This window comes from Nycticebus coucang, chromosome 5, assembly GCF_027406575.1.
Source record: "Nycticebus coucang isolate mNycCou1 chromosome 5, mNycCou1.pri, whole genome shotgun sequence".
Lineage (NCBI taxonomy): Eukaryota > Metazoa > Chordata > Mammalia > Primates > Lorisidae > Nycticebus > Nycticebus coucang.
The window spans coordinates 108,393,038-108,420,970 of record NC_069784.1 but is presented as its reverse complement, the minus strand read 5'-3'; the positions used below and the strand labels follow the sequence as shown (position 1 = coordinate 108,420,970).

Here is a 27,933-nt window from a genome sequence, read left to right as displayed (position 1 = left end):
CATTATAATTTTTAATTCTTGAAGACTCATGGTGTTGTTAAATACCAAATTGTTGCCAGAATTATATTTTACTTACAACTTTCTCTTCCCACAGATCATAATCATGTCAGCATCCTGTCACCGAGCAAAGTAAAGATTTTGTAAATCTTTTTTACCTTCATTTTAACAAAGACATATCACCTTTATCAGGTCCTCCACGGACAGTTTCTTGTTTATGATTAACTTTTCTTCAACTTACCAAAAAAAGCAGACAATTTTACTTGAAGTTACTTGGATTCAGTAACAGATGATGGTGTGACTTGAGTTAATCAATTCTACAGGCTCTCACACAACTGCCAAGACAAATCCAGTACTGAAAGAGAGTATTCTGCAGCTTGCAACAGAGGCAGCTTTCATAGAAGCCTCAAAACAGGGAGAAGATAAGAATGTTTTCAGCTCATTTCTGGAATTTGGGGTTCCTACTCATAGGAGGCATTGCCCATGGTAACTTATAGAAGCATGATGTCAATATTGAGGCAATTTCTTGTGTTATAGAAAATTATGTAATAATGGTGAAAATTTTATAGATGCTAGAATCAGAGAAATCTGAGTTTAAATTCTTGGTATATATCTTTGGACAATCATCTATAAAATGAGGATAACAATAAATTTGAATAGTTCTTATAAAGACTTTGATTAATGTATGGATTATGTGTAATCCACTGCCCATCTACAATAAATGCTCAATAAAATAGTGGCCATTATCATTTTAAAAATTATATACAATTACACACACACACTATATACATACATATGTATATATATTTGCTTAATAGAGACCATTCTATTGGGCAAGGTAGTGTCTTTTATCTGACTTCGGTGAACTCATGCCGATATTCCAGAGGACGGTGACTTGCAAAAATTGCTTCTCACATGGATTAAAAGTCTAGAAACTCTTAAAAGCAAAGATTTCTCCATTAGTTGTGAAATAGATGTTCCTTACAGAAACTGTTAGCAGAGAGGCTGATCAGTAACAAAAATTGATCTATTTGCCACTAAGGACAGCGATTGGAAGCTAAAAGCCTCCACCCCAAGAATGGAGGTCCTATCCTCTAGTTTCATGTAAAAAACTCAGAGATATTGTTTCTATTCAACAAAAAACTCTACGAGAGAAATTAATATTCATTAATTAATTAGAAAGCAGGATTTGAGCCTCCTGCTCTTGAACAGTAAATTAATTGGCTGTGGTGGGGGCGAGAAGGTGGATGTTGGAACACAGTCTCCAAAGTGCCCATCTGACTGAACCAGGGCTGCCTGCCACCCCGGATACTTTTCAAGCTGTAGCCCATGCTACTGGGCATTTTGGGAGCCATAGATCCATAGGTGTGGGCAATAGACTTTCCTTTTTTGGGGGGCTATAAATGTTTATCAGGAAGCTGAAAGCACATCTCCACTTTAAGCCAAAGGGTCACAATTATACTTATATATAAGAATTTCCTGGAGACATTTTTAAAACACCAATGATTGGGCTTGCACACCAGACCACATGAATCAGAATTTCTTGGGGATAGGGCCTGAGTGTGGCATACCTTGGTGTAACCAGTGGGTCTCTAAATTTAGCATCAAGAGCCCCTGAAGGGCTCATTGAAACACAGATTGCTACAGCACATCTAATAGAGCTTTTGCATAGTACCACTGCTTTACAAATTTTCACTAAATAAATGTCGTCAGAAGTGCATTTAACAAAAAATAAGCTTCTGTAATAGAGTTGATTAACCGGTGCCCGTGAATGGGCAAGGTGATCCTTGAGCTCCCGAAATTGCAGGCAATAATTTCATGGGCATGTGAGTTCCCAGGACAGTTTCTCTCCTTTTTTTTTTTTTTTTTGTAGAGACAGTCTCACTTTACCACCCTCGGTAGAGTGCCATGATGTCACAGGACTCACAGCAACCTCCAGCCCTTGGGTTTCCACAATTCTCCTGCCTCAGCCTCCCGAGCAGCTGGGACTTCAGGCGCCCGCCACAACGCCCGGCTATTTTTTTGTTTCAGTTTGGCCGGGGCTGGGTTTGAACCCGCCACCCTCGGTATATGGGGCCGGCGCCCTACTCACTGAGCCACAGGCGCCACCCGACAGTTTCTCTCTTGCAACAGATTCTTAACGGAAGGCCTGTGACGCTTATAGGAATTAATGTTATTTTCCTCTAAGGTTTTTGTCTTCATGAATAGAGTGAAGGGAAAAGTAGTCTTTTGTTTGCAGAAAAAAATAAATTTCAGTATCAATGAGTGCAAAAGCATTTCATTATGTTAAAAACAATAAATCAGCCACGAAAATCACTTGCCTTTTTATCTAAGAGCCTTTCCGCAAATAAATGCCCATCATTTGAGGAATGTGTTTATGTGCTTTATTTTGAATAGAATGTATTGCAGTTTGAAAAATAAGGGGCAAGGCTGCCAGCTTCTCCCGAATGGAGACCTTGTCTTGTCCTCACCACAGTCCCAGGGCCTGTCCAGAAGAGACGCACAATCACTGCTTGGCAGTCAAATGATATTCACAATACACATTAGTCCATCCTAGAAAAGAAGAGACATTCATAAAGTATCATCTTTATGGTGCTCTGTCGTTATGAGTTAGAAAAGCTTGTTTGATTACTTTGCAAAGAAATGTGTTTATATTTTTTCTTTCCTTTCAGCCAATTCCTGTTCCAACAGTAAATTCCTGTTCTTTAGGACTCAAAAATTCAGCTACTTCAAGAAAAAAAATGTTTGTGTTAAATACGTTCCTCTTTGAAAAGTGTATAAAAATTATTACTTTTAAAAATAATATTTGATGCTTATAAACTAAGACCCTTATTACTTTGGATATATACATTAATGTTACACTGCTGTGTCAGAGGAAAAGGAATACTAAGTGTTATATTTATAGTTAAGAATAGAGTTGCGGTGCTCAGGAGAGGGGCCCCGAGGAATGGCCATCACTCCCCATATATTAACTTTTTTCTTTTTCTATGCCAGATACTTCCCAAATTCAGATGCTACTTAATTTAGAGAAATTATCTCCTGGTGCTTTGCTCCATGTAGGGTCCAGTGGGGGTTCTATTCCCTAGAGTTGGTCAACTGTGCCTGTTCCCCACTCAGGGTACCAAGCAAAATAGGAGTCACCCATATCTCTTACTCTCTTTCTCTCCATCTTTCTTACCCTCTCTGCCTCTGTCTCTCTTTCTCTCTAGATGTGTAGAAGGAAATGACCTTATAGAGTTTTAAGTTTATGCATGTATTTTTTTTCCAGAAAAGGATTATTCTCTGTATAGAGTTCTGTAACTTGCTATCTTTTTTACTTTACAATGCATCATAAACACCTTTCTACCTTAATAAAGATCTACCTTGTCTTTTTAAAGACTGCAAAATATTGCATTGTGTAGATGCATGATCGTTTTGTTTAAAAAAGAAAAACAGGTTGGTATTGATGAGTATTTAGTGTTTCCATTTTTTCTCCGTGATGAATAAAGCAATGAACATTCCTGTAAGTACAGCTTTGTGCCCCTATCTTTCAGGGGATTGGTGTCACTATCATAGTTTTCCTCCCTGTAGCGCCCACAAAGTCCCAGACATGATCCAAGTCTGTCATTGGTAGCCATAGAAACTAGAGAAATCACTTATTGTATTTTGTGGTGTATAATGTGCTCCCATGTATAATTTGCACCCACACTTTGGGCCCAAACTTTCAGGAAAATGCTTCTTGAGAAAGTGGCTGGTTCTCAGCTGGGAGAGACACACCTGGAGAGGGTGATTGCTCCCCTGGTGAATGTGCAGATTGCACTGCCCTCCCACAGTCGCCCCTCTGCGAAGTCAGCCCCTTCCTTCTCTTCAGGGAGCTCTTCCCTCCCCAACACTTAGGGGCACAAACATGGCTGGCAGAGCAGGAGCTTCTGAGGCTGCTCAGCCCACAGACAGCCAGGCAGGTCCCTGGACTCTGCGTGGGGCTGCCAGTCCTCCCCTCTGTGCAGCTGGGCCTTGGGCCTTGGCGCTTACTCCACACTGCCACGGCCCATGTCACCAGCCCTGCTACCACCCTCTTCTCTGATTGTGGCACTCAGGGAAGGCCAATACAGCCCACTCCCACCAGATCAAGGATCCTTCTGGACTGGAACTAGGTACACCTGGTGGGCCCAGGTGGGAAGGTGTGGGGACCCTGGGAGGCCCACTGAGCTCCCTGCTCCTGAGCTATACTACGCAGGTGTAATGTGCATCCTTACTTTTCCCTCAGAATTTTTGACCAAAAGTACACACTATACGTGGCACAATGCAGTAAGTTCTCTTTTTGTGTGCAGTGAAAATAGCGATCACTTTTCTGCCTCTCTCACATAGGCAATGCAGACAGAAAGTAGGGGATGTGAGCATGCTCTGGAAACTGTCCAGCACTCACACGCAGGGTATGTTATGCCCTCAGTGTTTTGTATTCTCTTTCTAATACACTTCACACATAATCATTTTTGCTCATGATGTCCAGCTTTACCCTGTGCACTCAGTAAATGCTTGTGAACGAAAGGCTGGGAAGGAACCCTACTCATGTTCCTCAGATCCGGGTCAGTGGACCACATGCCAGTGAGTCACCTGGCGCACTAGTCAAAAGGGCATGTTCCCGGGACGCCCTCCAAAAGGGCCTGTTCCTGGGACGCTCTCCAAAAGGGCCTGTTCCCGGGACGCCCTCCAAAAGGGCCTGTTCCTGGGACGCCCTCCCCGACCTAATGAACTTGTCTGGGGAGGGTGGGAGTGGAGAGGCTCTCATACTGTCTTTCCTCAAATTGCCCAAGTGATTTTGTTACAGAAGAAAATTTGCAAACCACTGACCCAGGGTGACATTGTCCTGGCTCATCCTCATTGAAAGCGCCATGGTAGGAAAAGGTAACACCATATATTTGATTGGAGGATAAGCAAATTTAAGACAGAAAACTGTCTCCCACAGTTCATTCATTCTTCCTGACATGAATCCCAACATAAGATCATTAGACATCCCTCTCAGAACGGGCAGTCTGTCCAAATGGATGGCAAATTTCTTGCAAGTCAATTTCCCACAAGGGACTTCAGCTTTCTCCCCAGTTTTAGGGTTGTGTGGATGCCCACATTTACATGCCACAGCTGCTAACAGTCAAACTGAATGCAGGCTGTGCAAAACGTCCCTGTGAAAATAAAAAACGAGGCCAGGCCTTTCTGGGTAAAGGAGCCATGAAATTCACAGAGAATGCAGTTGCTTTTCATGTGGTTCTTTCTGTGTCAATATCTGAGAACATTTTAGAAAGCAGAAAACATTAGGAAAATAAGAGCACACTTAAAAACATCAAGTATGGCACATTCAACAACTTTGACATCCGATTTTCTCTATGATTCCACCAGTTGAGAGAGTCACCTGGTGTCTAAGCTGTGTTAAGTGTTTGACACATATTATCTTACTAAACTTCATCAATCAATACAAAGTGTTTTATAAAAGTAAATGTGGAACATTTAAGTCAAGAAGCATAAATAAATATTCCAGATGCCTTAAGCCAGTGGTTCTCAACCTTCCTAATGCCGTGGCCCTTTAATACAGTTCCTGTGGGTTGCGACCCACAGGTTGAGAACCGCTGCCTTCAGCCAACAAGTAAAGCCAGAAATCCTGGTTTGTCCTAAGGGTTATTAGCTTTAGCTTCTCTACTGTCATTTGTCAATCACCTTTGTTGGATGAGGCTTGGTTTGGTGGGCCACCAGGTGAAACCGTGTAGGGAAGTGCGAGGCAGTCCTCTTGGGAAAGAAAAACAAACAGTTTGGAACATCAAGTGCTGTTAGGTATTTTCACCTCTGATGCCGAGGACAGAGCCTCCAGCATTGCCGTCATTACTGAGGAGCACAGACGTCAGGCATTAACGTTTTAAAATTCTCTCCCACGTGGCTGGGCTTGGTGGCTCATGCCTGTCACGCCAGTACCTGGGGAGGCAGAGGCAGAGGAGGAAGATTGCTTGAGCCCAGGAGTTCAAGACCAGTCTGGGAAACATAGAGACCTTGTTTTTTACAAAAATATAAAAAAGTTAGGCATGTGTGATGGTACCAACCTGTAGTCTCAGTTACTCAGGAGATTGAGACAGGAGAATCACTTGAGCCAAGTGTTTGAGGTTACAGTGAGCTATGATGACGTCACTGTGCTCTACCCAAGGGCACAGAGTGAGACCCTGTCTCAAAAAAAGGGGGGGAGTTCACAATATAAGGCCTCTTTTAGAATATGAATTTTCTGTCTCATGAGAGTTTAAAACCTATTATGGAAAGGAGTACAAATCCTCACACTTTTATTTATAAACATGTATATGTTAACCATAAAATATTCTTGATCCCTACAGATTAGTGGCTATGAACCAAGAGATGAAAACCAAAAGGAATGAGGCTCCTGGAGCCAACCAGAGATCCCAAGAGCAGGGTTAGTAGATGGAGGGAGAAGCCCTGGAGAGCATCAAGTATCACTTGTGGGCTAAAGAACAAAAGAGAGGGAGGAAAAAAGTAAGACCCTGGTCGTCAGCATGTTCAGGTCACATTCGTCCTTACCCAGATCTGAATCTGGGAGTTCAGTCATGTCTGAATGTCCAAGTCTCCTCTGTGTGCTGCAAGCCCCACAGGACCCCGTCTCCCTACTCTCTTGTCCTGTCTCTGTCCAGGCCAACGGTACCTCCTCCAACACTGGATACTGCGGGAGTCACCAGTGAGGGTGTGGCCCCCCACAAAGGCAACGCTCTACTTCTGAGCTCTGCTCCACCTGGGGGGGTAGAGTGCCCCAGGGTACTGCTGTGCACTGACACTCTCTAGGGAGCTGGTGGTGGCTCTTTGTAGTAACCAACAGGAGTTGGGCAAGCTCTTGATTCCAGCGGCTGCCCAAGGAGTGCTGCTGCCTCTCCATAGTCATGGTGGTAACAGCAGGAAGAACAATGTTATCACAGAGCTCCTACTCCAGGCAGTGGGCTAAGTGGCCCATGACGAGAACCAGGGAGCCCTGTCTGTCATCGGTGTTCTCTGCTGACACTCGCTGCTGATGGTGATTGTTCCTTTAGTCCCTGTCGATTGCTTCCACTGTACCCACCTGCTCCTGGGTGGCGGACACGCCAATCTCCTTTCCACCCACCTGCATCCCTCAAGGCTTCTTCAGATTTCTCCGTACCAAGAAACATATGTTTTGAAGACTAAAATATCCTTTACTCAGAAGAATTCACAAGCATCTCCTCGAGAACTCAAAAGTCAGGAGGTTAACTCTTCTCTCCATATCATTTTGCTCTTGAGAGAAGTCCACTCACAAAGCCATCTTTGCTGCCCAAACAAAGGGAGAAGAATAATGGGTACTGGGGAGTGCTGATGCGTGGAGGGCTAACCTCAAGCTTAATATGTAGGTCACTATGAAAGTTTTGAGATAGACTGTGTTATGGTCCATTATTTCACTTCCAAGAAACACAGGCAACAGCATCCATTCCGATTCTCTTGGGCAAGTTTCAACAGCTTGGCTTATGGGTGTTGCTGGGAGGGCTTCATTTATTTCTGTCTGCATGGATTTTATGATTCTTGATTTTTGTGTATCTCAAAACTCTTGTAATGACCCACATATCTCCAATTGTCATTCTTATACACAAGGAAGAAGCAAAATAAGAGAATTCAAAACTTGGGCTTTTTTTAAAAACCAGAATAATGAGGATATTAAGAAGTGCCAAGGACAGGATGAGAGATAGTAGGTCAAAGTTATTATAGATGAGGAAAGGATAGAAGAATGTTCCTTTTCTCACTTTCTATGTTTAGTATTGTTAATCATTTTTTTTATAAAGAGTATTTAGGTCAGAATTCTTAGATAGAAGCAAAAAAAGAAAAAGTTCTTCTAGCTAATTAAGTAGAAAAAGAAATGTACTAAAAGGATCCCAAGCAACTCAGAGAAGTGCCGGGCGGGCTGGAATACCAGGCCGAAGGCTAAGTTTCTGGAAACAAGTTCCCAACATCACTGTAGAGACAACCCGACAAGGTGACCCTCGCCATCGCTGCTGCCCCCACAACCCCAGATGCTGCTGTCTGTGCTGTGTCAAGAAGAGGACTCTATTGCACCCGCAAGTGCCATCATCACCCATGCCACTTCCACAGCAGAAACCTATCCCAGAACCGCTCAAACCCCTAACAACCTACTGCCGTGATGTGCGCCAGATGGGCACTACGCAGTCTCCTTCCTGAGGAGCTCCTGCAGGTCAGCCTGATTGAAGGAACCCAGGAAATGCACGTATGCCAGTTTTGCATGGCGGGCATGAAAGTATGTTTTTTTTGGTTTTATCCACCCTTATGAGGCTACATAGTTCCTAAATATAGTGAAAGCATTCTAAAGTTACTCCATTAGGGCACTCAGCAGAGTACTATATGTAACCGTATAAAGCTGGAGAGATACACAGTCATGGCCAGATCATCAAGATATATTGTTACATAGAAAAGCAAAGGAGTATAACAAGAAATAATACGCTGCCCTTTATGCAAGAAAGGAGGGAAATAAGACCAAAAATATACTTGTAAAAATAAACATTATGAAGATAATGAAGAAACCATTACAATTGATTACCTGTGATAGGGAGAGAGGAGGTAGAATGAAGGGAGAAGGGAAGAAATTCGATCTCTGAGACATCACCTACTGGATAATGAAATGTCATTAAAGTCTCAGCTGCTAACCTGGAAAGCCAAACAAAACAAATGAACTTGATCGTATGCTAAATCATTAGGGCAATTCCATGGAGGAAAGATGTATTTCAAGTAAATTTAAAACAAAGTACCTTGACTGTACATTCTTAATAGGATGCATTCTAAGAACAAAACAAAAAATTGACAAAAAATTTCTAAAATTTTTTTGCTGGTAGAATTATAGGATAGGCTATAAGGAGAAAGAGACAACTTTATGCAATTTTAAAAATTAAGTAAAAACACGGTAATGTTAAAATTTAACTGGAAATATAAATGTGAACTCATGTTTTTGAAAAATATTTGTTTACTAAATATTTTTGTAAATATAGGAAATATCCAAGATGGGCCCTGCTATGCACTGACACACTCATGGAAATAGCCAAGAAGTTAAGTCACTGAACTAGCAATCAGCACTCTCAGAATAGGATTTTGACTGGCTTGGTCCATTTGTGCTGCTATATAATAAAACATCTGAGACGGGGTAACTTAAAAAGAATAAAAATGTATTTGCTCATCGTTCTAGAGGCTGGGAGGTCCAAAGTCAAGAAGCTGGAAGTTTGCTTTCTGGTGAGGTTTGGTCTCTACACCATGTATAATTGGAAAATCAATAAGAAAAAAGCCAAACAACGAAATAACAAAAGACATAAAAAAGCAATTAAAATCAAACCAATATATATCGCTAACAAAGCATTCCTAGTCAAAGGACATAAAAAACTCCAGTAAATCATCAATTTCTATGGTTTCAGCAAACAAAACACAAAAAGTATAAATCATGAATAAAAAGATTGATAGGTTAATCACATTAGGATTAATTTTTGCATAACAGTGGACATAATAAATAAGTGAAATGACAGACCTCAGACTGAGGGATATGTCATAGTAAAGGATAGTAAAGTACTAAGTTTGGGGAGGACATGTGACAAGCAGCGCCCTCACACAGTAGCTTAGGGTTCCTTTGTTATCACTTTGAAGATCAACCTGGCAACGTCTAGTCACACTGAAGATGCTTATGCTCTTCCTTTTTTTTTTTTTTTCTTATTAAGTCTTTTGTACATAGATCATAAATACATTTATGCCCATTTCAGTGTGTTGGTTATTTGTACAAATTGGAGTGCTTACATCATTCTAATCAGCATAGCTTTCACCTCATTTACCCAATTATAGCATTAGGACATTTGTGTTCTACACATGATAGAATCAACTTGTACTTGTAATGTGCTCCATATTTGTGGTCCCCCTACTATCCCCTACTATCCCTCCCACCCCCTCTCTATCCCTCTCCCTCCCCTTCCCTCCTTCATCCTAGGCTAAAGTTGTGTTTCATTTTTCATATGCAAGTGGGAGTTATTATAAATTGATTTCACAGTAGTGCTGAGTACATTGGATACTTTTTTCCCCATTCCTGAGATACTTTACTAAGAATAACATTTTTCAGCTCCATCTATATAAACATAAAGGAGGTAAAGTCTCCATTTTTTTTACTGCTGCATAGTATTCCATGGTATACATATACCACAATTTATTAATCCATTCATGGGTCGGTGGGCACTTGGGCTTCTTGCATGACTTGGCAATTATGAATTGAGCTGCAGTGAACAATCTGGTGCAAATATCTTTATTGCTAAATGATTTTTGGTCCTTTGGATATACACCTAGAAGAGGAATTGCAGGATCAAACGGCAGGTCTACATTTAGATCCCTGAGTGTTCTCCAAACATCCTTCCAAAAGGAACGCACTGGCTTATGCTCTTCAATCCAGAAATTTCTAGGCAAGTCTTCAGAGAGGATAAGTATGTGTAAGAATATTATCACAGGGTTGTTCATAACAGTAGAAAACATGAAATAATGAAGTTCAATAAAAAGGGAATTAATAAATCAATTGGCCTATTTATATATTGAATGCTATCAAGTAATGATATTCATATATCAGCATGAATAACCTCCAATGCCCAAACATGTAAAGTGAGTGACAGAAGTATAGATATATGAGGATATCCTTTCATCAAGTTTAAAAGCTTGTGTAATACTCTGTATTTTTTAGGATAGCTACAAATACACGTACTAAAGGAGTAAAGACCTGTCCGGGAAAGATATGCAACAGATTCGAGATGGCAGTCACCTCTGGAGAATGTGGCCTGGGGAGGGCAATGTGATGAGCATACAGTACACAAGGGGCTCCAAGGATATTGGGAGCAAACTCTCTCTCCAGCTGGATGATGGACATATGGGCATTTGTCCTGTTATGCTTTCCATATTCATGCATATCTGAAATGCTACATTATTCAAAATCAATCAATCAAAACAAAAACCTAAAAGATGTGGTAATGAAGAGGTAACTACCTGAGTAAAGAACATAAGTTCTGAAGTACAACAGACTGCGTCTTGAATTTCTGCTTCCCACTCTCAAATCATGTGATCTTGGCCACAGACCCTCACTTGTTAAATAAGAGTATTCACGGTTCCTATGAAAGCACTTAGCAGAGTGTTTGGCATAAGGTAAACTTGTTCCCTGTGGTTAAACGCTGCTGATCTTTAGAATGGCTAAGTTTCTTCTCTCCGACCACAGGACCTACGCACATGCTAATACCACGTACTTGACTTCACAGTGCTCCTCTGACTTGGTAATTAAACACTTATGTGGGCAGTTGTTTGCTGCACGTCCATCTCATCCCTGCACTCTTAGGACCCTGAAATCAAAGTCAGTATGATTTTTGCTCAATATTGTATCCCCAGAACCTTGTTGACTTCCTGACTCCTTTGGTACATGAAGGGAGAAAGGAAGAAATTCGATCTCTGAGACATCACCTACTGGATAATGTAATGTCATTAAAGTCTCAGCTGCTAACCTGGAAAGCCAAAGAAAACAAATGAACTTGATTGTATGTTGGTTGAATAAACAAATGAGTAAGGACTCAATAAATAATAACTGCAACATTAATGTTTCATAATTTGACTAAGGCTACACAGTAAGGGAAAGAGTAGGGATTCTAAACCATCTGAAGGGGGACAGACGTCCTTTCCACTAGGCTGACACTGCGTAGTGAGGTCTCCCAAAGAGTGGACAGCTTAGGCTCCACCGATAGCAGGAACTACAGAGGGAAATATCTCAGCCAGCGATTCTCAGCTGCGGGAGGTTCTGCCCCACAGGGGACATTAGATGATGTCTGGAGACATCTTTGAACATCCTGGCTGAGGAAGGGGATCTGCTCCTGACATCTAGTGGGCAGAGGCCAGGGAAGCTGCTGAACAGCAGACACTCAATAAAGAATCATTGGGCCCAAAATATCAATGGTGCTGAGGTGGAGGAATCCTGGACTAGGCCAGGCAGTCAGCGCCCTGGAGTTAGCATCTTATCTTGTTCACTCCTGGAGGATAAGAATCTCGCAGAGCAACCTGCTCCCCACCTCCATCATAAATTTGAACACTGGGGTGCCCTCTAGAGAAATCCCAGGCTTCCGGGTGTTCATCCGGGTTGCTTCCAAGTGGCCAGGATGTTGGAGGTTTATCCATTAACAATTTTATATTTACCCCATAGTGTATTTTTTGCTACTCATTAAGGGAACAAAATAGTTTTTAAATGCTAAGTAGTCATGACAGGTCTCAGGACTGTGTCAACTATTAAATAAAAACCTCATGAAAGCACCATGTTTTGGGTGTTAAAGCAAAAATTTAACATGTTGCTAATTATCTCTGATTTTATTACAAGTTAAGGCAAAATTGAATGGAATGAAACTGAATGTTCTGTTTATAACACATGCCCTGGCCAGTGGCTGAGAGTAAAGACGGTGCTGTTGTGTTGACATTGTGTAGGGTTGCTATGCATACAGTCAGTGTATAAAAAGAGATTATTTAGGAAAAATATTCAATTATTTTCTTATTTGAAGGACCTAACAATTACCATCTAAGGATGAGGTTTCATGCAGTGACCGGCCAGAGATTTAAATTTGAGGCTACACACTGTGAACTGTACTGTAACAACTGAAGAGGTCTGAGTCATTCTCTCAGTAAGTATTTGATGATGCCCCCATGTGTGCCGAGCTGTTTAGGTCTAGGTCTGAATCACTAGGATTTGCTACTAAAGATAGACCCACTTACTGATTCTGGCAAGGAAGTAACAAAGGAAATGCTTTGAACCTTGGTTTCCCCATTTATTATAGTCTTATACCTGGGCAGAGGATCTTGTAAGAATGAAACACGATATATATTATGGCTATCTCATACAACACATGTTATTTCATGATTATGAAGCTGAATATTAAAATGTACAAGGCCACAGGTGACATGTGGCAAGTGAATAGACTCTAAAGATCATAGTGTCCAGGGACAAAGGGGACTGCTGGGTCCCGAACTGATTATATAACATTCCTTTTCTTTGACCTTTTCCTACTCTCAAGCCTTTATTATGTATATCATTGGAAGCATGGTCTTTCTCTTTCCCTGCTTGTCATTATATGGTGATGTTAGCATATTAAGAAATTTTATGGAGGTTTCTCCCTTAAAATCCATCTAATTCATGATGTATGAACTATCATCTGAACTCAAACGAAAGCCAACTATCTCCTAGGCAAATCATCACAGGCTTTTATGAATAAAATTAGTCCAAAGAAATTTAGCTATAACTTTTATTTTTAGTCTTAAGAGCATATAAAGATGATTTATTTTATACAATACACATGATGCATTCATTAGGATACTTTTGGTTGCAAGTAAAAGGAAAAACAACTGAAATTGGCTTAAGAAATAAGGATATTTATTTGCTTACACAATAACAGAATAGATTGCTGTGTTAGCTAATTTTATAGCTCAGTGACGTCACCGACGTCTCCCCTTGTTCATCCACAGTGTCAGTTTCATCCCAAGATTGATTAGTCTCATATTAAAACAAAGACCTGCAATAGTATGAACTGTCATGTCCAGGGGGCAAAACAGAACACACAGCTGCCTTCCATGGTTTCCTCTACTCTAAAAGCTTCAGATGGCTTTGGCAAATTTCTCCTTGCTTTTCATTGGCCAAAATTGTGCTGGGCTTGGCCACTGTTGAACCTTTACTTGTAGAGGAATAGGATTATCATGTTAGTTTAGATTACTTGGTTGGGGTGAAGTGGATTTTGGTGAGTAAACAACAATGCCCAGTACATGTGGGGGACTGGAGACTTTATTCCAAGTTATTCTTCACACATTTCTATTTTATTTCATTTTATGAATTGGATCAGGTCTTCAACTTACCCAGCCACACCTGTCACACAATCAGAGACTACCAAGGGTTAGTCACCATGGACTATGGAAACATGGTTAAGCAATGTCTCAGAGAATGAAAGCCAAATCTAATATCAAGTCTGACTACTCTAGAGATCTGGCAGTCCCTTCCAGAAGTTCTAGGTGGGCAGTTCAGCTATTCCTGGCACCCTTAACTGGAGCACAGTACTAGCTAAGGTCATCTTCCTTGAGTCATCTCAGCTTTGGAAGAGACGTAAGGGAGCATGTCAGCCAGGTCAGTGGCATCAGTCCCAGAAGCCCAGGGAGTGAAAGATCTGTCATGTTATGTTCATATCCCATGCACTTGAGAAATTTTGAAACATTTTCACATTAATAAAATTGATACATTTCCATTAAATTAATAACTTTAAAGTACAACATACAAAAACAAAGATCAGCTTTGAAAATTAAAAAAAAAAACTACACATATGTATATATAAACAGGATTAAACTTCTAGTAGTTTCCTGATACAGGTACTAGTCTGATTCTCTTGCTGTGACACACAAATTAACCATCCATATCCTACCTCCAGTAGGTGAGGGGAGATTTCCAAACTTCACACAAATACTGAGACTAGTGTTAGTCTCAACTCACTATTTATTAAATAAGAAAATTAAATGTTGGGCGGCGCCTGTGGCTTGGTCAGTAGGGCGCCGGCACCATATACCGAGGGTGGCGGGTTCAAGCCCGGCCCCGGCCAAACTGCAACCAAAAAATAGCCGGGCGTTGTGGCGGGCGCCTGTAGTCCCAGCTACTCGGGAGGCTGAGGCAGGAGAATCGCTTAAGCCCAGGAGTTGGAGGTTGCTGTGAGCTGTGTGAGGCCACGGCACTCTACCGAGGGCCATAAAGTGAGACTCTGTCTCTACAAAAAAAAAAAAAAGAAAATTAAATGTTAAGCAACTAATGTTAAGCAACTAATGACTTACTCATGGTGAAGCTTTAGGGAATGGGGTATTGAATTTATAACCTGGAGCTGTCATTTTGATCTTTTCTATTGAGATGAATCCAAATACAGGTCATTGCAAAAGTGTGAGTTGATTGGGGTTTGTTAATATCAGGAACTGAGATATCCTGAAAAATAATAATTTGCATATTCTAAGAGAAAGAATTAAATAATAATATGTATTTTTATAATCCATTTTTTGGCATATCTCTTTTTATTCTATCTTAATATAGCCCCAATGGTTCTTTGACTATTCAGTAATACAAATCAGAAGGTCTAATAGCCACACAAATTTAAAACTATTATAAGACATTTTTACTTAGCATGTTTTTACTGGCCAAGAAAGTAACTGAAATTCACACTTGTTTCATCAGACTTTACCCACTATAACAGAGCTTTCTTAAACAAAAATCAGTTCTAAATTTTTATTTAAAAACATTTGAAACACATAATTATGAAATCTTACTGTGATAAATATACTAAAAACACAGAATTTCTAAAAGTCTCAGAATACTTTTATTTTTTTGAGACAGAGTCTCACTGTGTCACCCTTGGTAGAGTGCCATGGCATCACAGCACACAGCAACCTCCAACTCTTGAGCTTAAGTGATTCTCTTGCCTCAGCCTCCCAAGTAGCTGGGACTACAGGCACCCACGACAATGCTGGGCTATTTTTTGGTTGCAGTTGTCATTGTTGGTTAGCTGGCCCGAGCTGGGTTCCAACCCGCCAACCTTGGTGTATGTAGCTGGTGTCTTAACCACTATGCCACAAGTGCCACGCCCAAATTTCTAAAAGTCTGAAAATACTTTTCAGGAACATGTAACAGAGGTTGGCTATAGTGGCTCATGCCTGTAATTCCAGCACTTTTTTTTTTTTTAAGAGAACCTTCTAATTTTATTTTATTTTTTTATTAATATTAAATCATAGCTGTGTACATTATTGCGATCATGGGGCACCATATACTGGTTTTATAAACAGTTTGACACATTTTCATCACACTGGTTAACATAGCCTTCCTGGCATTTTCTTAGTTATTGTATTAAGACAATTATATTCTAAATTTACTAAGTTTCACATGTACCCTTGCAAGATGCACCACAGGTGTAATCCCACCAATCACCCTCCCTCCGCCCATCCTCCCCCCTCCCTCCCCTTCCTCTCCCCCTTCCCCATATTGTTAGGTTATAACTGGGTTATAGCTTTCATATGAAAGCCATAAATTAGTTTCAGAGTAGGGCTGAGTACATTGGATACTTTTTCTTCCATTCTTGAGATACTTTACTAAGAAGAATATGTTCCAGCTCCATCCATGTAAACATGAAAGAGGTGAAGTCTCCATCTTTTTTTAAGGCACTTTGGAAGGAGAAGGTGGGAGGATCGCTTGAGGCCAGGAGTTAAAGACCAACCATGGGCAACACAGTGAGACCTCATCTCTCTAAAAAAAAAAAAAATCCAGGCATGGTGGTGGGCACCTCTATTGACAGATACTCAAGTCTCAAGCGAGTGAGGAGAGGGTCGCTTGAGCCCTGGAATCTGAGGTTACTTTGAGCTGTGATTAGGCCACTGCCCTATAGCCTGGGTGACAAGACTAAGACCCTGTCTCAAAAAACAAACAAAAAACAAAAACCCATAAAATTTTAAGGAACATACGATCTAAGTGACCAACAATAAACATATTGAGTATTGATTTGTAAAATGACATGATCGTCTGAAATTTTCTTTACATTTTTTGAGAATTAACATAAAAGGAGGAATGATGAAACAAGAATATTTCTTGGCAAGGGGTACACAGTGGGTTACTGTTCTATTTAATTTTTGTGTTTGTTTAATTTTTTCCATAATAAACTGTTTATTGAAAATAGCAATCTTGAAGATACATCACATTTTACTCAAAGTTCTTGTGTGATATGATGTTGAGGGAACAGACTGAGACTCAATGGGCAAACAGAAATGATATTAACGGACACTGTTATTTGGTCATTCGACGTGTATAGATTAAAACAGCTTCAGAGCTTTTTAAAATTGTACACCTGCTTACAGTGTAAAGAAAGAGCTGGCCATATTTGACATTCCATTGTGATTTAGCATGAACTAATCTAGTTCAACTCCTTCATCTAATGATAAAAGTGACTGCATGCCCTTCCATGGTACTGGTTAGCCTCAGAATTTGAAAAAGAACTCACCCAAATACAGTGTTCTTTTCACAAAAGTACACTAAACTCCTCAAACATAAATTAGACATACTCATAATTTATTCATCATGTCGTTAACTATTCAGTAAAACTTCTTTTTGGGGGTACAGCATGTCAAAGAGCTTCATGACAGGGAGAAAATCAGCTAGTGCATTTTTCTGAATACTTCCAGAAATGAATTGCAGGAGAACCCACATCAGATGATCTCTGCCTTTTATCAGTCCTCGCCCTGCTAACTGTAAAAGATGTTTAAATACAGATGTGTACATAGCTACCAAAGAGATGAGTATAGGAACAGTATAATCCATTTTTGGACATATCTCTTTTTATTCTATCTTAATTTAGCCCCAATGGTTCCTTGACTATACAGTAATACAAATTACTGAATTATTGAATAACTGAGAAACCCAGGTTTCTGCTTTTAGAAAGTAAACATCTAAATTTGGTACTTAGTAACTACTTAGTCTTAATTCAATATACACTATGCAAAGCCTGAAAAATTATTTTAGTATTATATATATGCTTTATCCTGCTCTCCAAATACATGTCATATATTTTTAATGTTTTAGAATTGATGAAATTCATCCCATGTGCATGAAAATCAAGTTTGATATGGGATAATTTTTAAAAACTCATTAAAACATGGGGTATATGCTATTATTCCAAAAGGATATTCTTTAAAATTGGAAATTATCAAGGACTGGTTATCATAAAATGCTTTTCCTGGTTTCCTGTAGTTTATAACAGAAACCAATGGTTGTGATGGTGGTTAAAAGGATTTTATCAATTTTTATAAAATTTTCCCTAAAATAATTTATATTATACAGATGTTATAGACATAACAACATTTATTTTCTTCCCATTCAATGTGTCCAGAACCTTATGGTGAAAATCAACTCTTCCAGCAAACTTACTCTTCCACTTGCCTTCCCCTTATGGACTTCACTGTCCTACCCTTTTATTTGTTACTAAAGTACCAGTGAGGGACCTAGACTCCTATTCCACCTGTGTCAGCTGCCAGTCACCTAGTCCTATTCAATCTCCTCATACACCTGGTCTCCGCCTCCCCTCTCTGTCCTGGTTTAGGCCTTTGGCGTCCTTCCCCGTCCCCACTGCAGGGACTCCCTCCCTCTGGTTCTGCCCCCAGCCATCTCTGCACCACCATCTTCCTCCTGTGGCCACTGTAATTTTTCCAACTTTACATGATGATGCCACCCCCTTCCTCACTGTCTACAAAAGAAAATGTGAATTCCTTAGAACAGGCACCTGGCCTAGTGTTCTCCATGTCCGCCCTTGCCTCCTGCCTTCCTGATCTCACCAAACTTCCCCTTTTGTATTTTCCCTTCCAGTTTTCACACATCTATTTCCCCTTCCAAATGATGATCTTATTGCTAGAGAAACATGTTCCTATCTTTTTCTCTTAGCAAATTTCTATTCATCCTTCAAGCATTAGCGTAAAAATGTCTTTAATAGAGCCATTCCTGGTGGCCAGTCCCCTGTGGCTTTCTTTAAACTCTCTTGGCCTCTTTAGCAGGATTAGGGCCAGGACCTCCAATTATCCCCTATTTCACATCAGATCACAGGCTCAATCCATGGTCCCACACAATCTGCCCGTTATATCCTCTGTGTATACTCTGGAGATGGCAGAGCCCAGCATTGCCTCTACATCCCACAGCCAAGGCAGCAAAGCAGAATCAGAAACCCTACACCAATATGTTTCTTGCCCCAAGGCACGGGCAGATTAGCAAACCAAGAAGAGAGCCAGTCTATGGGGAGGACAGACAGACAGGGCTTTAATGTGGGTACCAACCCAATTACAAGCTTGAATAACATCATATTCATTGTCAGGAATTTGAGTATAGCATTCAGTGCTCAGCATAACACATGTTTCCTCCTGGGCAGCAATCAAGATGTCCAGGGCCACTCTATCTTGTACTGTCACTTTCCTGATTTGACTTGTTTCTCCTGTTAAGAGGGTCACAGCTAATTTAGTTTCACTGAGGCTTGCCACTGTGCAGGAGACAGGAGCTTGCATCTGAATCTCTGTAGAGATGGTGTTGGCACTAGGAAAGAATATAGTAAGGGGACACCACCATCATGCCATTCTCTCTATGTTCTTTTATAGCAAACCTGCACTGTAGGTCAGTTATCACACAGAGTAGGGTGGTGGACCCTGATGCAGAGATGAACATCTAGCTCCATGAATAGTGGCCCAAACACTGGGCCAGTAAATATGGCCAGCCATGTGCACCATAAACCCAAGGGCCTCTTGTGGAATTAAATAGACTGTCGTTGAGTTGCTGGAGGCATTGAAAAGACCATATTCACTAACAGCACATAGGGAGAGAGGTAAGCTCCCTATTTGAACAGTGTGATTACAGCATTATTTAGTTTTTTAATGCAGGTCCCCAGCACCTCCCTCTACTTACACAGCTGTTAGCCAACCAACACCATCCCATGTGGAGTACCCCAGGGGGGAGTGCAGGAGGCAAGCCACATCGGTATTAATTCTAGCTTGCTCCTCGACCATATTTTGCTTCATATCATTCCATGTATGCCACCCAGAGATATCATATGTACTGTTCCATTGAGATATGTTGGTCCACAGAGTCCTATTAATGGGGTGTATTTTCCATGAAGTCACAGGAACTGTGGTTTAACTGCAGGGCAATGTGCTGGGCCTAATCCAGGTAGCTGCTGGAAAAGTACTAACTATGGAGCAAAAGATAAATTATGAGAAACCAGAAGGGGCAAACTCTTATCTGGTAAGGTGCATGCAGCAGCGCAATGCTGAGTTGGCAGGATGCCTAGCTTAGGACTCTTCTCTGAGCAGCAGAACTTCTGTCCTGCTGGTTGCTATTTGTCTAAATGGCTAAGGTGCACTGGGGCGCTTTGATTTGCCAAAAGGATAGGAAATATGTCTCCCTATTGATGGGGTCTCCTGTATTATAAACTAACATTGCCTGTGGCCAGCTCCCAACTATGGCTGACCACCCACCTATATCTATTTCTTTCCCCCAAGGTGCAAACAAGCCACACCAGTGAGTACCTATCTAAACTTCCAGGGCCAGGTAAAAGCACTGGCTCCTTGGAGTAGATCTTGGGGTACGAGCAGAGGAGGTTACTTTCTGTTCTCCAAGCAGGCTTGAGTGTGGAGTCTACAGAGTGAATTTGCAACCATAGGGGTGATGCCATGTCTGTTGGAGCATAGATCAGCCAGCAGGCCTGTTGGCTTGTGGTTGCTTGGTGAGGGCCCTTATAGTCTCAGGCTTATACCTCTCAGCCTCTACATCCATCCCTGAGGTGAAGACTGTTCTATTAATTTTTTAAGATGATCAGTTGAGGATACCAGCCACTTGCAAGTTGCATAGTAGACGGAAGTGCTAGGTTACATGAAGTTTGTCAGCCCCTTTCTGAACATGGGTCGCTGTAAGCGTGTGTCCCTTCATCACTCTCAATGTCTGTGGGCATGCCACTCCTACTCCCGAGTTCTGCCCTCCTCTGATAGTCCAGTGCCTGGTCTTTTTGCTACAGAATGCTTGCAGGAGCCCCCTAGCCATATCTATGCCTAAACATGCATGGCTAGGGGGCTCCTGCAAGCATTCTGTAGCAAAAAGACCAGGCACTGGACCATGAGAGGAGTGCAGAAGCTCACGAGTAGGAGTGGCATGCCCACAGACATTGAGAGTGATGAAGTGACACACTTACATCACTTAGGGCACACCTAACATGCATAGATAGTAGGACAGCCTTCAGATAGTGGGAGAGGACTATGTAGTCTACCTGCCAGCCCATGAGGGGCACGTGTCCTCCTTTTACACACCCTGACATCATTCCTGGTAGGGGTTGAGGCTGCTTCTGCACACACACCACACGATGAGAGCACCCTCCTTAGGGGATAGGAGCAAACTCCAGGCTTCACAGTTTCCCAGCAGGCTTCAATTGCTTCTGCACACACACCACACGATGAGAGCACCCTCCTTAGGGGATAGGAGCAAACTCCAGGCTTCACAGTTTCCCAGCATGCTTCAATTGTTTGTGCAGCCACTCTGTGAGATTGAGCTGGGACATCTTCCAGCCAATGGACCCACGCCATTGTGTCAGCTTCACCATTTTCTGGCATCTGCAGAGCTGGTGGCTGTGTACATGGAACACTGTAATGTGTTTTTGGTGGTAAGGTGCCAGATGTTCTCCCATATGTTGTAATCCCAGAGAGGCCAGACATTTATTGCTCAATTCTGGATGTGTTCTTGCTCAATCCACAGGGTTAGACCTCAATACACAGCCCAGCTGCCTGTACACAGTGTGACAGGTGTGGGCTCCTTCAGCAAGACCATGAAGGCAGCCCTCATTCAGCCCATTGGCTGCCCCTCTCTGTGCTGTCATCCAACCAAGTAGTTTCAGTGGATGTCTGAAAGCTCTTGGCAGCTGCCCTCTGTAGAAGCTCTCTGTGTAACAAGTCTCTTCATGGACAGACCCCAGCCTGGGCCTTACTGGCTGTTCTGGGGACGTAGTAAGGTCTGAGCTATAAGTGACAGTGCAAATAAACAGTTCACTTTTTAACTGTGGGCAACGGAGCCACCTCTGACTCTGGGGCAGTTAAGTCCCTCAACCAGCTGACAATCAGGTAGGTGGTTTTGTGTTTAGAACTAAGCCTCCCATGGTAGGCTCACCAGCCTGGAGGCCCATGTCACTGGCTGCTAGGTGTTTTTCTATGAGGTTATGCTGTTCTTTCACTCTTCTCTACAGTTGGGACCAAAACCCAAAGGGTCCATAGACTTTTCACGGCGTCTGCCATAGACCCCAAGAGAACTCTTCCTGAGTAACACGAACATCCAATTCTCCAGAATAGGAGGATCATAAATGCCCAGAGCCTATACCTCTTTTATGGCTTTTTTTGCATTTCAAACACTCTCTGGGGAGTTTTTCCTCAATTTCATTATATTCCTTTCCTAATCTATCTGTATAGGGGCCATAAATGTTATGCTAAATGAGGGATAAACACTTGCCAATACCCTAAGAGGCTGACAAATTCCTATAATTTTTTCACTGTGGTTGGCTGAGGGAAACCCTGAATTTTATCAATCATTGCCTGACAAATGATTTCAGTCTTACCCAACCAGACAACACCCAAAAACTTGAAAGGTAAGCCAGGCCCCTGAACTTTGCTGGAGTTGATGGCCCATGCTTTAGATTCCAAGTTGTAGACAAGGTCTGGTACACACTTCTCTCAGATAGAGGGAGATATTAGTACAATGTAATCAATGTAATGAAACAGGTGTTATCTTATTAGGTAGTACCCATGTAGGTAGGTCTTCAGCAATCAAGTAATGGCAATAGATTGGACTATGTAGGTGTTCCTGGGGGAAGACAGTGAAGGCCCATTGTCTGCCTTCCTATGACAGAAAATAGTGAAGGTTCATTGCCTACCTTCCCATGTGAAAGTGAACTGATTTTGGCTTTCAGGGGCTATGACAGTAATAAAGAAGGCACTGGCCAGGTCTAATACACAGTGATAGCTGCCAAAGTTCCTGTTGATGCATTCCAGTATTGTGAGTCTGTCAGGGACTGCTACAAAAAGGGAGGTGTGACTTTATTTAATTCTCTATAATCTACTGTTATATGCCAGGTACCATCAGGCTTATATACTAGCCACACACCAAGAACTCTAAGGGCTGTGGGCAGGCTGGATTATACTGACCTTTTCCTATGCAGCTGTGGTGGCAGTTACTTCATTATGATCTCCAGGAAGTCAATATCCCTGGTAGCAACTACCCTGTGGGGAGGTGTGGCTGCAACAGAGCCCTTGCTTGGCACCACCCCTGAGAATTGGTTGCACTTCTCAGACTTTCATTGCCCTAACACTTGGGTAGAACTCTCCAACTGTAGTCTGTAAGACCTTTTCTAAGAGGATATCCATTCCCAAGGTGTATTCTGGGACAGGAGCTATATGCACTGTATACTCTTTAAGAGACAGCTGACCAATGACCAAGGTCAAAGAAACCTACCTCTCATTATTCCCCCACTTGGTGTGGTTTCCACAGATTAGAGTACACTCTGTTCCCATATCTACCATGGCTAAGATTCTCCTTGTTCTTCAGAGACCAATAAGTGGTAATTTCTACATATGGCCAGGCCCTGGACTGGCAGGAAACCTTGGCCACCCCCCCACTCCACCCCCCAGACCTAAGCAGACCAGAACCAAAGCTCCAGTAGAGGACAGATTTTGGTCACTTCAATTGGGCATTTGTGGGAGAGGCTGTCTTTTTCATGAATGCTTAGAAATTAGGATTTTTTTGTTTTAAAGTGGTGCCTGTCCAGTCCCTTGTTCTCATGGCTGGTTTTGATTTTGGTGCTAGCAGAAGTGGTCAAAACCATTTTTCCTTTAGCAGCTGTTTCCAAAGGCGGCTGTTGGTGGCTGTTTATTGATCTTTTCAGGATTAATTCCAGCTTATATCAGGTCCACAACATTTGCTTACACAGATGACTTTTTTTTTTTTTTCTTCAATGGAGGAGGGAGGAAGGGACCGAAGGATAGGAACTAAGCTTACAGGTAACTTTCATCAGGTCCTTGGGGTCTTTTACTTCTACCATATTGTCGACCACTAAATGGACACTATTTTTGGTCTCAACCATTTAGTCTTGTCTAAGTTTGCCACCAACTGGGCTATGATCTGCACCAGTTGTCTCACCACAGGACTCAAAACTGCAACCAGCAAGCCACAGTATTGTGAGGGGCAGTCTGCAGGACAGCCTCCTGCATGGTAACCAAGAAGGGGTCTACACCGGGTTCCTGAACCCTTGATTATAAATAGGGTTTCTCACTCCCAAATCCTGCAGGTAGGCTTATAACTCCTCCATTGGTCCTCAGGTTCTATTAGGCAAAGGAATGGTACTAGTGTCGACAGAATTTCTTTTTGCAGTAGGTCCTTGGTCTTGGAGATTGGAAGAATGAACACAGGAACCATACAGATCAGTGACAAGATGGGATTTTATTAGATAGAAAGGAATGCAAAAGGAAAGAAAGGTACCAGAGCCTCTGGTAGAGGGATCCAGTGGGAAGTCCCCGTGGGTCTTTTCTCTAAAGTGTTATATACTGTTTTGTAAATAGGGCGGTATTGAGAATTAAATTTGGCCAGGACTTGGCAGATGGTAAGATACTTTTTCAATGTTGACTAGTGAATGAATGAGTATATTAACAAATGAATGTAGTCCTTCCAGTTCTAAGCAAAAGTAGTAGGGAGTCCACTTCAGAAGAGGCCTAGCTTACATGAAATACTGGAAAAACTGCTTTTCTCCTGTCTTACCTGTATTCAGAGAGTATAATTTGGAGAAAAAGTCTCTTTAGGCCTAGGAAACTGGGTCCTTGTCCAGCCCTGAATTACTAGCATCTTTCCAAATATCTCCACATTCCACCATCAACTAGAGCAGAGAAGTGCCAGTATAACAGCTCAGTACGTAGTCTTGCTGGGTCTTGCAATTACATTAAACTTCACCATTTTTGTTACATAGGACCTCCAAAAGATTTTATTAACATATTTGTAGTCAATAAAAATCTCTAACCCAGGTTGTGTAGGGCACTGTCAACAGTGCCATTAATAACAGATGTTAATATTCCTGTCACTGGTTGGGGAAATCTATTATGAATTAGTACCTAGGGCGGTGCCTGTGGCTCAAAGGAGTAGGGCTCCGGCCCCATATGCCCCAGGTGGCGAGTTTAAACCCAGCCCCTGCCAAAAACTGCAAAAAAAAAAAAAAAAAAAAAAAATTTAGATAATCTAATCCTTAAGAGCCTATAATGAATGTAACACCAAATCAAATTTCCAGACTTGCAAAACATTAAGTCTGATACCACAATGTTGTGCCCATATCAAAAATTTTTCTTCTAGGATATCTCCAAGAGGAACCTATGATCCTGCTCTCTACAGAACCAGTGTCCTTCATGCATACTTCTATTATTGTACATATAATGATTATTTAGAAATACCTATTTACTTCCTGGCTCCCCCACTAGAATAGAAACTTCTTATAGCTAAGACAATATTTTATGATCTGAATTCATAAAATACTTAATGGATTATTTTTTTAATTAAAAGATTAAAACTATACTGAGAAATTTTCTCATGTTTTTGATTGGTAAAGATCAAAAAGTTTATTAACACTCTATTGTGAAACTATGAGAAATGAACACTCTCCTACACTGCTGCTGGGAGTGTAAAGTGTCGTAATACTTATACCCTTTGATTCAGCAATATTACCTCCAGAAATTATCTTTCATCCCATGAATACTAAGTATATTATACAACACAGCACTGTTTAAAGTAAAAAAGTTAAGAAACCTAAATTCAGTCAGTAGGGGATTAGTTACATAAATGAAGCAGCCATACAATGGAATATCATGCCACTACAAAAAATAAAGGAATGAATGAAAAAATAACTCTAATTGCCTAACAGGGAATTACCTTAAAAATGTATTAATAGGGGAGAAAGATGAAGTGCTAAGGAACGGTGTATGTAATGTAAGAACATGCCACAAAATGATTCTATATGTAGGAAATACTTCTAGAAGGAAAACTGAACTGGGGATAATGGCTACAGACAGGAAAAAGAACAGGTAAGAGAGGGGAGAGGGATTAGTCACTGGAGCCACCCTTTTATACCTATGCATTTTGAATGTATTATCTATTAGAAAATAATTAAAACAAAATTGTAAAACACAACTGTGTATCTGTTACATTATCAATGTCTAAGTGGCAAATCTTACCACCAGTGGCTGACACGCAGACACAGTTCTCATTTCCCTACCTATAGTGCGCCATGGGAACACAATGCACTTTTGGAACATGAGATCTTCAAGGATCACACATTTTGTCTTTTTCATGGAAGTGTTTTCTGATAAAATGCATCTGTTCTTTGTGTTTTATGGTTCTTTTCTCCATTTATACAATAATATCTTCATATCTTCATCATAAACTCTGTATTCCTATTTTAGGATCTTTATATGCTGTTCCAGTTCATTTAGTAAAAAGAAAAAAAGTTGTTATGCAAGTAAAGCTTAACACAATTGCCTTTGAGATAGGGTTCTTGCCCTGTTGCTTGAGCTAAGCACAGCAACATCATAGCTCACAGCTCCTGGGTTCAAGGGATCCTCCTGCCTCAGCCTCCCGAGTAGCCAGGACATGTGTGCCACCACTGTCCAGTCATTTTTTTTATATTTTGTAGAGACAGAGTCTCCGTCTTGCTCAGGCTGGTCTGGAATTCCTGGCTTCAAGTAGAATTCTCACCTTGGACTCTCAAAGTGCTAGGATTATAGGTGTGAGCCACCACGTTCAGCCAAACACAACCTATTTTCAAGTGTACCAAACAAACAATAGGACGATAATGGTCTTATGTAATTTAACATGCAGGAGATTTTTAAAAACATGTCACACTGCACAGTCATCACCTTCTCAAATCAGGTTCTCCACTAGAGCACACAAATTGAAACGAATGGAAGCCAGAATAATAAATGGTGCCAATTTTATTTCTTTCTTTCCAGAAATATCTTAAGAGCAACGTCAAGTAAATGTAAAAAATAGAACAGGCCAAACATCATCAGCTGAATGTGTAGGGCGCCAGCCCCATATGCCGGAGGTGGTGGATTCAAGCCCAGCCCCGGCCAAAAAAAGAAAAAAAAAAAAAAAATGTAATGCTCACCTAGGAGAAAGACCACCCCAAACGGTCTGAAGGCCTAAACGGGTTTTTTTCATCTTTCAGGGGTATCCATAAACATAAAAAACAAAAATTGCATTATTTGCCAGTAGTTTTTAAAAGGTAAACATAATCAGAATAGTGGATTCTATAACCCTCCAGGAAGAATCTAAAGTAAATCTTACAAAGACACAAAGCATAAAAACATCTGCCGTGCACACACTCACCCGGGGAAAGCCTCTTCTATAATTTCCGTCTTCTGTAAAAAGTAAAAACGTAAACAAGGTGAATTTTAACAGGAAGCCTCCCTTAGGGAAATATTACAATGTAACATAGGCCAAGACATCTTAACCAGCGCCGAAAAACTAACAATACCTGCCTGGCCAGTCACCAAGGGCGCTGAGGATTTCAAAGGGTACACTGAACCTGACAGCCCTCTGAGGATCTCTGAAGCCCCGCACACAGTCGGTGTCGGAGCAAAGGGGAGGCGTGGGAGGAGGACACCCCCCGACTCCCCCTGCCCGCTGCCCCCGAGTCCCCCGCCCCGAGCCCCGGTCCTGGATCGCCGGCAGCAGCACTCACCACCACCTCCTCAAAAATGCTCTGCAGCTGCGTCTCCATCGGAACCATCCCCGCCTTCCCAGGGCGCCCGGCACGGCCGGGCCAGGCTTCGGGAATAAAGGGACTGAGGGGCGAGGACCTCCGGAGGTGACCGCGGCTCCGCAGAGTCGCTTCCCTCCAGAGCCCCGCCGGCAACCGCAGCCGGGGCGGAAGCGGGGAAGGGCCGGGTGCTCGCCTTTTAGGAAACCCTCAGAAAACAGGAGCCCGGCCAGACGGTTCTGTTCGTGAAGGGCGGCCCGCAAGCCGCACGACCGCGCCCCCAAGCGGAGCCGCGAGCCCAAGTCATCCGGCCACGGCGTCGACCGCACGCGCCACCTGCCGGCTGGAGTGGGCGTTGCCCCGAGTTTGGGGCCGACCCTTTTGCGGTCCCAGGGGAGAGAAGCTGGGGACCAGGAGCTGCATCCTGAGCTGATGTGCGTGAGCAGCTGGCCTGGGGCAGCGGGCTGCCACCGGGAGTTGAAAGCACGTATTTCCTGACCACAGCGACCATGTCCTCTCAGCTGTGATAACCTCAGTGCCCAGCACAGGGATGGACACA

At 42.0% G+C, this 27,933-nt stretch overlaps 1 long non-coding RNA gene across 1 annotated transcript; it reads right to left on the bottom strand.

The window, feature by feature from the left end:
- Positions 1-2,367: 2,367 nt before the first annotated feature.
- LOC128586595 (uncharacterized) lies at positions 2,368-27,625 on the bottom strand. The gene is made up of 3 exons (XR_008380265.1): positions 27,357-27,625; positions 27,002-27,033; positions 2,368-2,550 (listed from the first exon to the last, which is right to left on the bottom strand). It is a non-coding gene; the product is annotated as an uncharacterized LOC128586595 (long non-coding RNA).
- Positions 27,626-27,933: the final 308 nt, after the last annotated feature.